The following is a 14,907-nucleotide window of genomic DNA, read 5'->3' on the forward strand; positions in this document are numbered from 1 at the left end:
AAAGAAATGAAATCAGCGAATCACGACGAAACAACGCGCATCCCATGGGGCTCTCAAGAAGCGGAGAAGAGAACGAGAGTGGCGTGCGAGATTGAAGAAGTGGAGGAGAGTGAGGGCTCCGAGAGAACGGGACAGAAGAATGAAAAGAGCCCAGCGTGGCCGGACGCCGAGACAAAGTCCGCTTCCCTCCCTTCACTTTCCTCCTCCAGTTGTTTTCGACCCCGAGAGCGGGCGCAATGCACAGTCATTTACGCAGTAAGCGAAAGTGAGAGACCCAGATGCCGTCATATGTGGGAGCACCGCTTCATGCTTGGTAGGGGTGGAGGGGAGTCGCAGATCGTCTAACGGTCCAACTCGTGGACATCGTTTGGCTATTTCAAATAGACGCCCATGAGCGCATCCGCAGAGCTTTCCTGTCCCGAAACCTCCCACTGCCGTCGTCGTTCGCCACGTTTCTCGGAAGATTATAAATGACGGAAGCAGCAGTTCTGGGGCGCCATATAGCGTCTGATGTCTGCCGCGGCCGAGACAACGCGTGTCTTGGTAGGCGTGGCCGGTCGGTCCATTCGTGCGTGTCTGTGTAGTCTCTTCCTCCCTGATGCTGGAGGCCGGGTAAACGCTTTGACCTTTTGTTCGCGAATGTCGCCACATGCTCGCGTGGTACGCTGTGACGAAAGTGGGAATTGTTTCGCACGTGTACTCAGGGAACGGAAGCGTCCGTGAAGGCCCCCAAAGCGCCGTCGGAAGTGATTCGCTATTGCTTAATTTTTCCGCATACACCGAAACATTGGCGACGGCCGATTTAAGAAGAGGCGCTACAGGTGCCGCTTCATGAACCATAGTTGAGTCGAGAATTAAAGCGCCGCGGGCTTACTACGAACAGAGCTTGGCCATAGGGAGAGCAAGGCCTTCGGCATAAAATGCGGAGGTTCTTCCCTGCCTACCTGAACGGAGACAGTTCCTTGCACCTCAAAGATATACGCCTGTGCTGAAGAGTACCTATGAGGCCTGACTGGCCGTTTGAGGACAATGACACCTTTGGTTTAATCCCGTCGCGTTCCTTTGACGGGCTACAACGTCCGAGTTTAGACGAAAAATATGGGGTGATTCCGAAGGCAACGCGCGGTCTACTGGGGCGTCTCACTAAGTCCTGTATAGAATAATGATATACTTCTCAACACGAGTATATGTACGGTTGTAGGACACACACACACACACACACACACACACACACACACACACACACACACACACACACACACACACACACACACACACACACACACACACACACACACACACACACACACACACACACACACACGCACTCACTCACTCACTCACTCACTCACTCACTCACACACACACACACACACACACACACACACACACACACACACACACACACGCACACACACACACACACACACACACATGTACCGTTATAGACGGTACATACTCTCATTATCTAGGTGCCATCTTCCCATTCTATTCTATGATGTCATTAACTCATCTTCCATCGTTATGTTTTTTTTTGCTTGGGAGTTCCATGTGAAAATGCCATGACCCCGTTTCTCGTACGTGGACACATCCAGGGCCACACGAAATGCGCTACCGGAAGTCTTGTGCTGTCATCTGAGCGGTGCACAGAGCAACAATAAAGCAGCAGCGACATCGCTGTGCTTGACAAACGGGACAAGTGAACGAAGTAACTTTTCTTGGGCTAGTTGGTACTTTCTGAACGGCGTGATCTGTTGTGCAAAACTCGAAAAGAAAGACAAGGACGCAGACAGGAGTGTCAAAGCGTCTTTATTTCTACTGCTGTCTGCTCCTTAATTTTTGAGTTTTGGGCTGCAGATCATGTCATTCAGTGAGTGAGCGAGAACTCTGCTGAATCCGAGAGGATCATCGTAACCTGCTACTCGCTTTTGATAATAGACACTTAACACAATAACCTGCTCGCCTACATAAAGATATTCCAAGTCTACTTTAAAAAAAAAATCTGCCAGCTCCGCTTCACGGACACTGATGAAACAGCGACGCTGGTGGCCTTCCCTTGGTCAGGCTATTGCATTTCTATGTTTTGCTAGTCTTTCAGATATTGTCACTGCTCTTTGTTAAACACTCTTTGTGAAGCTTTGAGGTTGTAGTACAGTTTTATTGCATCTTGACCATACCACTCTTATACACAGGTTCACAAAGAAGCCTTCGCTAAAGATGCACGTCAATGGGAAGGTCATCAGGAATGTTTCTGGGAAGGCAGTCTACAGTTGTCGCAACGTGAATCGGCACATTCACCACCTGTCCTCTAGTCCCATACTGGCCACTGCGGTGCGTTAGCCCGTTCCGGCATCAGTTCTCGCTGACGCTCACGTCAGGCGGCTTTCTCATCGGGATAACGAGGAAGCTTGACCATTCTGAAAGCGCAAATGTCGCGGAAATGGGACAAGACACATGCGTTCTAGGCGAACGAAAGCAAGGTACTTCTTTTTTTCCTATTCTGGTTATTACTACTGCGCGCGCCTTCGGTGCCCACAGTCTTCTGCTTCCTCTTGTTGTGTCCTACGAGTTTTAAAGGGATACTAAAGGCAAATATTAAGTCGACGTTAATTGTTGAAATAGCGGTTCAGAAACCTCGTAGTGCTCCTGTTATGCCAAGGAAGTGCTTATTTTGTAATAAAATCACGTTTTAGTGGTCCGCATCGCGTTAGCGCACTTCAAATCACCCACCTGAAAGCGGTCTTTTTGACGTCACTGTTGCCATGCCCAAAGTTGCCCGCCTTTACTGCGCGGCGGCGTTCACCATTAGGGCATTCGGCAACATCACATGCGGGCGGCATTTTGTCGAACTTTCTGTCAGAGGGACTTTCAAGAGCGTGCAAAACACGCGGCAGTACGCATTACCTAAACTACCACTGAGACACGACCGCGTGAGCGAAGCCGAGCGCCGGGCGAAGCGCAGTTCGACGAAAACATGACATGTATGTATGTGTCATGTGACATGTGCTAACGCTAAGAAAGGTAACCAAGAGGCTGGATTTCTGAAAGTTGCAGTCACACACATGCACACGCACAGATACATATCAAACGAGAGTGAGTCGTCTTAGAGATGTGACGGCTTTAGTTGTTTTCACTGAAAACTGAAAAGTAAGTAAAAGAGGAAAATGGCAGATAAGAACAAGAGCACCTGCAACGCGACGCTGAACACATTTGATTTGATGGGCAAGCTGTACTTATGTCAGCAAACGTGCGGGAGATATTCTTCTAGCCACACCGGTATTTCTTGGCATACGCGCCTAAAGACACGAAAGGTAGTGTCTGCATTTATCGTCCCACACACGCAAGGCGTTTTTTAAGGCGAAATCCTTAGATGCCTCATCAAACGCGAAAACTGACCTGCGCCCCCAGGCGGCGTCCCACGGCGGCGGCGTCAACACGACTGATGCAAAAAAATCATCACCACGATATGTCGCCACCACATGACGCCACCATGACGCCACAACAGATCGCCAAAATTTGTGACGTCATCAAAACGTCACTATGACGTCACATAATGTATAGTCACGAGGTGACGTCATCATATGACATTACTGCTTGGTCAAAGGTGGGCCGATCCCTGAGGCAGTGCAAAACAAGGTGAGGCGTCAAGCAAGAGCAGCTCAGGGCTGTCCAAAGAACCCGCGAAGTCGCCGAGAGCCTAACCTCCCGGCTCCAGCGTGGGTGCGGCCCGCAGACGGTACCCCCTGAAGGGGGCACTCATGGTCTTCTCAGGGCCTCATAAAAGTTCCTTATCTATCTATCTATCTATCTATCTATCTATCTATCTATCTATCTATCTATCTATCTATCTATCTATCTATCTATCTATCTATCTATCTATCTATCTATCTATCTATCTATCTATCTATCTATCTGTCTGTCTATCTATCTATCTATCTATCTATCTATCTATCTATCTATCTATCTATCTATCTATCTATCTATCTATCTATCTATCTATCTATCTATCTATCTGTCTGTCTGTCTGTCTGTCTGTCTGTCTGTCTGTCTGTCTGTCTGTCTGTCTGTCTGTCTGTCTGTCTGTCTGTCTGTCTGTCTGTCTGTGTGCAGAAAGCTTGCAATGCCTGCGATCCTGGAGGCATTGCGAAACCACGTTAGTTGGAGAAAGCTTTCGGAGCGGGGACGCGGGTAGTCCTATGCATCGACTTATAAGAAAAAGAAGAAGATGGCTTTCGCCGTGAAGTCGACTGAGGAGGAGGCATAAGGGAGGCTGTGAGTTGTTTATTTTAATGTAGCTCAGCAGCATCTTTCTAACCATCAACATTGAGCTCATATTTATGCCAAACTGCATGCTCGCCGGAACCCAGTCAGGTGGATAACAGTAACGGACCTCTCCTCAGACATTCCGTTCGCGCGAGCGACTAGTGGAACTAACCGCTCTTCCTTACTACACAACACCACGGTGGCAGCTCTGACAGATACTGCAACTCGCACTTCCTGGTTTGTTGTAATCGGCTTGCATAGCATGAAGAGAGGTGCACTCGTAAGCTGCTTTTCTGATCATAATAAAAATACAAAAACATAGATGGCCACCTTCGTGGTATTATCGACTGCAGGCTTTATTGTGAGTTCTTTCTTGCGACGCAGCTATTGTTTAGGGACATTCTTGTATTTTTCAACGGGTGCGCACAATCTCTCAACATCGGGTTGGTAAACTTCGTTGAGTTAGTGTTGTCTAAAGTAGCCTAGTTTTTTTTTTATACAACCTATGAAATGTTTGTCCTGTCTTTATTGACTGCTGCATTCGCGTGATATACAAGCTAGAGAAAACGAATGCTGGCCTGGTATAGTGAGCTCCGCTCGTCTGTGGCTGCCTGCGCATTCGGAGACAGCCTTTTTTATTTGATATCATATGACAGGAGAAGTTTGCGGCCGATCTTGTCGAGTATCACACAGCGGTCTTCAAGTTCGCGGTTTGCTGACAGTCCCTTCAGACATATGCTCGCTTGTTTAGTGGAGAAGCAGGGCTTAGTCATCATTTAGGGCGACGTGCGCTTCCGTACTGCCTGCAGAGCGATCTACAAAACCGCTGCGCGATGATGTGTGCCTCCGAATTCGCCAGCAGCGGTAAGCGTGCACAGATAATGGATCTAACGCTCGCTTGCTGGTTTCTTTTGCATTGTTGTATACTGCGCCTTTGTGTAGCTTAAGGCAACTCTTTATTGTATTCGCCTCGTGGAAAATGCCAGAGCCACTGTAATCTGCTTAACATAAACATATGAGTAGTTCTGCATTCCACAGGCACAAGCTCCGTTAAAGTGACGCAATAAAACATAAACTCGACTGTATTAATGAATTATTCTGATACATTACCGGAAAAAGCTACATTAAACGTGAAAGTGTAAGAAAACAGAAGAGAGCTTCACGGCAGGGATTGCCGCACAGCCAGCGCCAGCGGAACAAGATGTGATACACTGCATTCTCAAAAACTCACAAACTTGGTAAGTTTGTGGTATTTCTGCTATGAGACTATGGCTCACGTCAAAGAATGTATATTCAAATTCTTGACGTCAGACTGACGTACTGACAGTATGGTTTTCGCGCGAAATTAGAAAAAAAAAGAATGGGACTTCACCTACATTTTCTCTCAACCTCGCATCATATAATTAAATTAAATTGATGTTTACAAACATGCGATGATGTGGAGAGTTGCCATGAAAGCAAGGCTGCTTGCGGTGATTATCACTGCGTGGCTCCATCAGAAGCTGTCCACTTGTTACCGCCACGCAGTCGCCATCACCACGCGTTGACTTGCTGTTCACGGCCGCAATTCACGTCACAACAAAACAATAATTTTAGTTGTCTAAACCCGGGCTGCGGAACGTCATACTTCCATGACGTGACGGTGCTGCAACTGACGCACAGTTATACTTTGATAAGAACGGCAGTTTAGTTGTCATACATGTTACAGCACATGAACAATTGGCACAAAGACCATGCACTCATAGACAAACACGCATCAACACATAGACAAGTACAACTTTTGGAAGGTTTAATCCTTAGACAATAGGAACATAAAGGTATGCTTCCAGCAAACGTAAAAGTCGTCTTAAAGGGGTCCTGCAACACTTCTCTAAGTAATCTGCGAACGGCTTCATTAAAGGAGCTTATTGCCTCAGGAATCGACTGCCGGAATTTTTTTCTTTTTAATCCATCAAGTACGAACGGAGCTACAGAGATATGTAGCACGCTGTAAGCGCTTTCTCTCTTCTCTCATCCCGACGAGTGCGCTGGAAGTTAAGCAGGGAGAGTTGGCACGGGGGAAAGAAGCTACGTCACGCGCGCGTCATGACCGTGAGCACTTTTCTTTATCTTCTTCGAACGCGCGGTACAGAGACCTTTGTCAGGCGTATGAAAGGCCTTTTGCCTCTGTTCCTTTTTCTTGTATTACAAGAAATAAAATAAAGATACTACTGCTGCTACTACTTTCAGTGGGATGGCGTGCGAGCGCGCGGTACGTCTTGCCACCCCGCGGTGGCCGTTGTAACTATGCAGCTCACGATGTTCAATTCAGCCAATGGCCGTGGACTTTGGGTTTACGGCGCGGTCATTTGGGTTTATGGCACCATTTGTCGAGAGAAGAGTGAGCGATTTCTAGCTGGCTTTGAGAATTAATTGTAAATTCCTGGCCGCGTGCTGCGCTATAATGTTCGGCTCACATGCTCTCGGGAGCCTCACTACCCATCGGCAGCGTTTTCTGAACATGCTGGAACAATGTTGGAATGTTGCGAACACTATGGCACGAAAAGAGCAAGACCCACTTGAAGTACGAACACCGAGGTGTTCATGTGTATTCGTCTTTTCGTGCCAAAGCATTCTAGATTGAGAATGTACCAATAAGCCCGCAAGCACCAGCTCTACTGCATCAAAACAGCGTTATATTGGCGAAACACTTGCAAATAAATCAAGACTACATTTACCGCCAAGGTTTCGATTGAATCATACGAGATGATAGCGCCAACTAGCTGATGCGTTTCTTTTGTGTACTGGCCTTTTTCCTAATTAGAAAAATTCTTTTTTTCATTGCTTGATATTATGACGGCTGGACGTATGGACCTGACAACAGCGTCATTTCTCCGTATCCCTACAAGCGAAATTTTAATAGAATTTCTAACATAGACAATCAGATGAGCCACGTCCTCTATCCAGTGACACATTGTGACATTAATGACATGCTTGAGAGCAGCAATGAGCGCGATAAAAAAAAACAAAAAAAGAACAGAGCGTCTCACAATCAGCAAGAGTTGCAAGGTATTTCACAAACAGCGCGGCCAAAAAAGAAATAGAAAGTTTGTTCTACACGGCATCGGTCTTGAGTTACGCAGCCTTGCTCCTGTTAAGAATTAACTGAAAGCTCTGGAACTTTGGCTGCGTACTCTTGGTGTGTGCCTCTCTTGTGCCGCCGTAATATGCTTTGTTTTCAGTTAGACTACAGTTCGGTATTTCTCATTAGAGTCCTTTGCCATCGGAGAAAGTTGTTAGGTCAAACACAGCGGATATCCTTGTCGGCACGCGAACTCGATTTACCGATACGGGTGTAAGGTTGACGGTGGTTGTCACCTCACCCCTTTGGTATGTGCCGGCGACACTGCGCTTATTACAGCAGACCTGATTGCCGGATCACCCTGGCTTTCTCATATCTGCTAAGAGGTAATCATATTTCCTTCGAGATCGGTGTTCGCGATTTGGTCGAAATCTTGTTGCATATACGTGCCACTGCGCTGCCTCACCACTGAAAGTATTACTCAACACTATAACGCGAGCGTCGCTATGCACGAAGAAATCGGCTCGCGCCTTCAATACCGATCTAACGAGGTCAAAGGCACCAAGCGCTCTGCAATGTATACTACTTAGTTGATCTGAGGTCAAAGAAAATGAAGCACTGGCTATACAAAAAAAGAAAGCAGGGAAAAATATCGCGGTATAGTTGAGTAACACGTTTCGTGAAAAGGTCAGACAATCGAGGAATTCGAAGCGCTCGGAGCGCTCGAAGAGGGCGGGTGTGCCAAGGTCTCGGCAATCTTTTAGTCATTCGTCCTGATTCGCCATTCACTGCCGGTGCTGCTCGCAGTGAACCACGAATATTTTTGTTTGCATTAGTTATCTGATTACTTGTTCCAACCCCCTACGTAATCGCAATCGATGCGTAAATGTAGGTAGAATCTCTGTCGGCAGTATAGGCTAGAAAGCTGGGCGGGTTGGTACGGGAACGTAATTTAACTTTTTACCACGAAGGGGGGCTGGCGAAGAGTAAAACGACACGACCAGCCCTCACTCAAAATTGAACCTGTATTGAAAGAACAACGCAAACGTGTGATTGCAACAACGCTAAGGAAAACTGCGCTACGTGGTCCAACGGATATTAACACAGAGAAACAAGCTGTGCGTACAAGTGCCTGGTGGAGGAAAATCAAGGTCATTTTATAGCATGTCAAAATAAACGCAACGAAGACCAAAAATACACATCAGCCCGACGTTTGTACGTCGCATGACTGTAATCCTTCGAGCAAGTTAAGGATGTCAAAGTTGAGAAGAATTAGGATCGCACAGCATAGTTCACTACAGATGCAAATTGCCGGGACAGTGTCGCAGCAGCCGAGATCAAGGCCAAGACCAAGGGAAAAAGTTCAGGCTTGCAAGACGAATACAATCAGGACGACAAAATAAAAAAGGAACCTGCTAAAAAACGACACCAGATCTTCGTAGTAGAGCCTTGATAATGAATTTTCTCGTCTCCGAAAATTATTCATCGAGAGTACAAATCCATCAAACGCAACGCTTTCACAGAGCACGTATTTGGAAAAAGCCTCGACAACCCCAGTGGAAGGGCCGGCGCACTAGAATACCCTGATGACCTCACCATGCTCCAGGACTACTTACTGGAGCTGATGCGAATACATAAGGAAAACAAATGTTTACTGACGATTCGTGTGTTTTAGTGTGCTTCACCCTCCGTCACCACTGTGGAGTCGCAGAGGCTGTTAAAAACTGTGTAGGGACGAGGAGTGGCGCCAACATCTTCAAGACTGATGCGCTCGAATGAAGGGTGTGTCAGCGGGAGGCTTCACCATTGCAAAAGTGGTGCATCCTCTTCTGGTAACAACGGGCGATCATTTTCATCAGCCACCATGTTCTCGAAGGCGTTCGCCTCTACCCCACTTCCCTCCTCGAAAACACAACATAAAACAAACAAAACCTAGATAGCCATCTGGCAATACATTAGATGACGTTTATATACGCTCGGTACTTCATGCTCGGTACCAGAAGGATGACGACAGGATAATCATGTCCGTCCCTGATGGAAGGTAGCGGCTTTTACACGCTACCGGTGGCCTGGTGTCCCAGGTTGCTCAATACCACGGATGCTCTCAGGTCGTGCAGCTGCGCATGAGATGTAGATAAACTGCACAAGCGTCCCTCTACGTGGGAGGAGCGTAGAGGGACGTCGATAGCAGAGGGTCATGTGCCGAAAGTGAAACAGAACGTGCCGGTCGCGTGGAGTGCGTCCTATTCATTTCGATTGTACAGCTTGGGTATGTTTCTGATGCGAGGTACTATATGGTACTTGTGTCTTATTCAGTTCACATATTGAACTTGGGTATGTTTCCGATGCAAGGTCTTCACTGCATAGTACTTCTCGATTAGCCACACTGCACCTTGATAGTGGAGTGACGGCCATCGGCACCTGCAGTGCATTAGCATTGTCTAATGAGGCAAGCATGGTGCGCAGCAATGCTGCGGGTGAATCAGGTCTGCTCGTATCTGCCGCGAAAGGAAGTGGAATGGCAGAGAAGTCGTGGTAGAGGCATCTGCGCCCCCATTTCCTGGGGGCCACCTACCGCGGTAAGCAAGACGAGATGAGACTACCACTCATATAGCCTTTCTTACGAGCGGTCAGTGTGGTGGCTCAATGCGTGTCCCGAGAGCGGGGAATCCTTTAATCCTCACCACTCATGACACTACCAGTGGCCTGCTCTCGAGAATCGCTTGAGCGTGTGGCTGGTGCATTCGTGGTGCTCAATGGTTGAGCGCAAAATGATCAGGGATTTCAGACGGCCTGCATCGTGATTCCTATCACGACTGAGCACAGGTTGATCTAACACGCGTGTCACTTCTTAACTGTGAAAACCTCGATGTACTTAACGAATGTCTTTTTTTTTTAAATTCTTATACGTAGGACAAGAACAACGACAGGTTAAACAGGGACGCTCTTTAATACTGATTTCTCCTCACGGAAGTACACAAACTACTCAACGTCTCGGCACTTTCTGTTTATTAACCATAATAAGAAAAAATGTGTGGATTCCTGCTCGGTTCGATCTCGGATACTCTCCGAGGGAGTCAGCTATTTTACCACTGAGCCTGACCAGTGCTTGTAAGCTGCTCCCGAAAAAAAAAAGACCGTCTAAGGCGTCCTACAGCCTCCAATAGGGTGATTCACGATGATGGTTATGACAGCATATTGTCATGAGAAAGAAGCTTTCTCAATCATGTCGATCCTGATTGTGCTGTCGCCGCTGCTCGTGTTCCACGCAGTTTTCTGACACACGTAAGTATCCTGCTGTGATACTTTGGCTTGTTAGTGTTAGTACATAGTTAACCACGCTGGCTATAGAGCTAGAAATACGAAAGCCAGACACGCGTCTTTCGCTCTTGAGGAGTTTTATCTCCGTCTTCTCGTCTGTTTCTAACAATCTCTATTCACAAATACTACGTCGCTTCGCATTTTTAAGCAAGACAGCTAACCACTATCACGCAGGAATGTAAGTAAACCAGTGAGCTCAAATAGAATGCGCCCTAATGATTCCACGTTCACACTGTGTATCTCATTAATTCCGCAGTATTAACGACCACGAGTTTCTCGCGCACGTAGCATTCCTCAAATCACAGGAGGACCCCACACTCACCCAACTGAAAAGCTTGCTTTTGGTCGGCACAGCGCAGAGCTTACACGGCGTCGTGAATAATTCACGCAACGCTGGTTTTTCCGACAGATCAGAAGCGACAATCGGGACGTCCACCTCATTGGCTCGTTCGGCCTCTCCGCTGCAATAGGGGCGACGGTAATCCGTCGTCGCATCGTCGATGGGCGGAATAATCCCATGCGCGGATTCCTATTTTATCTCCGCCTCGCGCGCCGGGAACACGCATAACTCAGAACGAATAAGCAGCCACTTATACGAGGCTTGGCCGAGAAGTATAGCGATGCAAGCACACCCGGAGAATACGCAACAAGGGCTGTCCGCAAGCGACATTCGGATCTCCCACCAAGCTACGCCACTTCGGTGTGAGCGATATTCAAGGTTACGGCTCTTTTCGGCAAGAAAATGCTACCGCAGGAGCGTCTTGAAACGTGTGCGTCGCGACATAAAAAAAAAAAAAAAGCGGTCCATTAAGAGCTGTTTGTGATGCGTTATTGTACTCAAGTTTCGCTGAGTGCTTCGTTATACGAGCTGAACCGAGTCAGATTCCGAGATTCCGGATCAGTGAAGTATGCGTCGATCTTATCTAAAGCTGTCGTGGACAGTAGCGGCTTCTTTTTTTTGGCGGAGTCCTAGGGAACGGAAGTGTTTTCTTCGAACGAAGCCGTAATCAAAGTGAGCAATCTTTTTGCTTCTCTGTACTGGGCCTGTTAGAAGCAGGCAGCTAGTAGATGAAGTCATTATTCGTGCTTTAATAATCCCTGTCTTCGTAGCGCTTTATTTGGTTTTAAGGAACAAATGGAGTGTTCCACAAGGTACAACAGCTCTATACCCCAATTCAGCCATGCACTTATCACGCAGAATGCTTGCCTTGCCTATTACGTTACTTCAACGTATATTGTTTTGCTCAATTTGTCTCCCACAAACTGAGTAGCTTACTGAAGTCACTGTTCTGAGCTACGTACATATGGCATGTAGTTAGTATTGTGTGAATTTTCATGCAGTCTATGACAAGGTGTAGAACTTCTATACAACTATCTATGTCTTCAGGAAATTTCTATAGACTTTTTAGCGAATTATGTGTGAGGTTGGTAATTCTTTCTGTGCGCGAAATTGGTTTCTTATTGGCACCAACCAATAAGTAACCAATCATGTGCTGGATAATTACTGGAGAATCAAACGCTCATAATCAACAACGTTTACGACTTACTTAGTCACGACAGTTTTAACCGGACACTTAATTCAATACGACAAGTGATAACTTGTCTGTAGTGCCGAAGTGCCCTGATGAAACAGAACATGTCGTTACCGGAGCGAAAGGCCGCGCGAGAAAACGAACGTTCTTTATATATGGTCGCAGGTGCTGTTTATTAGGAAACACCTGTGGTACAGACAATTTATGCGCATTCTTTAACGCTTGTAACTTGCTCGCATAGCGGTATTCGAATATGTAAGCAGGGATGTAATGTGCGCACGTACGCATTTGATTGACTACCTATCAGGTCGTATATTATCTGCGCACGTACGCCTAGAGTGCATACAACGTAAGGCTGTTGAACTAACCTAATGATTACTGAGAGTGATTAGTCTTGTACTCTACAGAAGCTTCTCAATCATTGTACTTCAATATAAAACAGAGATAAGTGCAGTTGAGCCTCGATTTAACGAAGTCGTACTTGCAGCGAAAATCTTCGTTTTATATGCGAAGCAGCTTTTGCGCTGGGCTGTGTCCGTAGTTCTATTGGCGACCGTCCCACCTGCAATAGCCACCTGAGCGCGAGCTCGCGCCAAGGAAAAGTCATCTTCCTCTTGTTCTTCGACCGCCTTGATGATGATACGTGCAGAGCACTTTAGGCGCCCGGGCTGCCGTACGCTGTCCTAGCTTGGCGTAACGCAGAGAAAACCATGTGTGCTGGCACGCACTAGCGCGTTCAGGCCTCTGTAAGGGCTGGGTAAGACGCTGTGGCCTCTCCCCCTTACACTCTCTCAGCAATTACGTGAGGGCGTCGAGGAACGAGATTCTGCAGACGCGCGATGAACCCGCGTGGCGTGCTCCAACAAGAGTTCGGGACGAGTGACAGCAACAGCAACTACAGTGAATGCATGGTGTGCTCCACTTGCAAGGACGCGTTAACATTAGGCAAGGTGCCCGTGATGAACGGAACTTTAAGTCGACCCATGCGCTCCTTCGCATCCCCACATGGTTCCCTTTAGTGGGAGATGGTGTAATTTTTTTTAGAAAACTTTGTTGTATCGAGGCGTCTCTCTTTCACTAGAGCAAATGACCTCGACAATATCCAAAAGCTTACTGCTCCGTGATATTTAGCGCACGAGCGTCCGTGAAGTTATTACAAGAGCTTACAAAAGCAACACCGAGCAATAAAACTCACAGGGTCCTTTACGCATTCGCCTAAGACGATTCGAGGACGAATGCCGTCTTCTGCTTTTTTTTCTCAGCCGAGGTATTATCCTCACCCGCCCCCTTCAGGAAGCTCTCTGCACCTAACGTGGTTTTGCAGTGTCTCTAGGATCGGAGGCAATGCAAGCTGTCTGCACCTGACCTGGTTTTGCACTGCCTCCATGATCGGCCCATCTTTGACCAAGCCACGATGTCATGTGATGACGTCATGTTATGTGACGTCATGGTGACCTGATTGTGACGTCACTCATTCTGGCACTCCATGTCGTCATGATGACGTCATATGGTGGCGTCATCACATCATATGCTGATGTCATCACACGATGATCATTTTTTGCATCCCTCGCCCTTTGACAATTCCTTGCACTGCCCGGTTCAGATTGGACATACCTCGCTTGGCCTTACTACATATTCCACCACGTAAGCGGCACATTCGTACGTGTCAAGTACTATGTATCCACGTTTGAGTCTAGGATGGACGCCACCCATGGGTTTAACTGACCCACCTTTGCTGCACGGTGCGGGGTAGCATGAAGGTGGGACGAGGAGCACCCGCTCGGAGAACCGAAATGTGCTCTGCCTTGTCCATGACGCCGTGATGTTCCCATAACTGCGCCATTGAATGGTAGCTGGTCGTTTCCAGGGCCTGGTGCATTGCTTGGTACTTGTTTCGGGGGCTCTCTATGTGTTTCTTCTGCACAGCGACGGCGAAAGAGCGCCTTCTGGCAATGCTCGTCTTCTTCTTTGCTTGCCCGATTCCTGTCGCACATACTTCGTTGTCGTTGGACATGATAGTGGGGCTTGCCTTATTCCGGTGGCACGTACTCGTTCGCGCGGTTACGCCACCGACGGCGACGGCAACGCCGCTCAACGCAGGGACGGGCGCTGAAGAGCTGCGCTCTTAAACATGGAGGACGCTTGAGCTTCGCCTTCAAGACTACAGAACGCGACAGCGTAATCGGGCCCAGTGCGCATCGCCTCTCAGTCGCTAGCCTCGCTTCGCTTCTCGTTTAACACCTCAACCGCGCCGCAAGGAAACGAACGTCCGTGCACGAAATACTGGCCATTTCAAAGTACCCTTGAGTATACCTACTGCAAGTACAGTTGCGAAGTGCCCACTACACCATAATTCTTCATTTTGCTAATCGGCGATGTACAGCCGCCCATTTTTTTAACCTGAACGCGCGAACGACGACCGCCGAGTTGATAAGCGCCGTACAACGGAGTGCAGCGGCGAAATGAACGAGAATACGCGCATGCGCGCTTTGAGCAATCCTGGGCAGCTGTCGTCTGCTAGGCTTTCCCGGGGACCGGACACCACCCCCCTTCTATTGAGCACTGCTATCATCCTTTTTTTCTTCTGAGCGCTGCCATCAAGTTATAAAGAAAAGGTCAAGTGTTTGCGCTTGAGATGGATGGAATGTGATTACACACGCTGATTATACTGCGAGCGTATCAGCATTTTTACAGCCGTACTGTTAAGCTTTTCGTTATGTCATGCGGAGT

Source organism: Rhipicephalus sanguineus, chromosome 6 (assembly GCF_013339695.2).
Source record: "Rhipicephalus sanguineus isolate Rsan-2018 chromosome 6, BIME_Rsan_1.4, whole genome shotgun sequence".
NCBI lineage: Eukaryota > Metazoa > Arthropoda > Arachnida > Ixodida > Ixodidae > Rhipicephalus > Rhipicephalus sanguineus.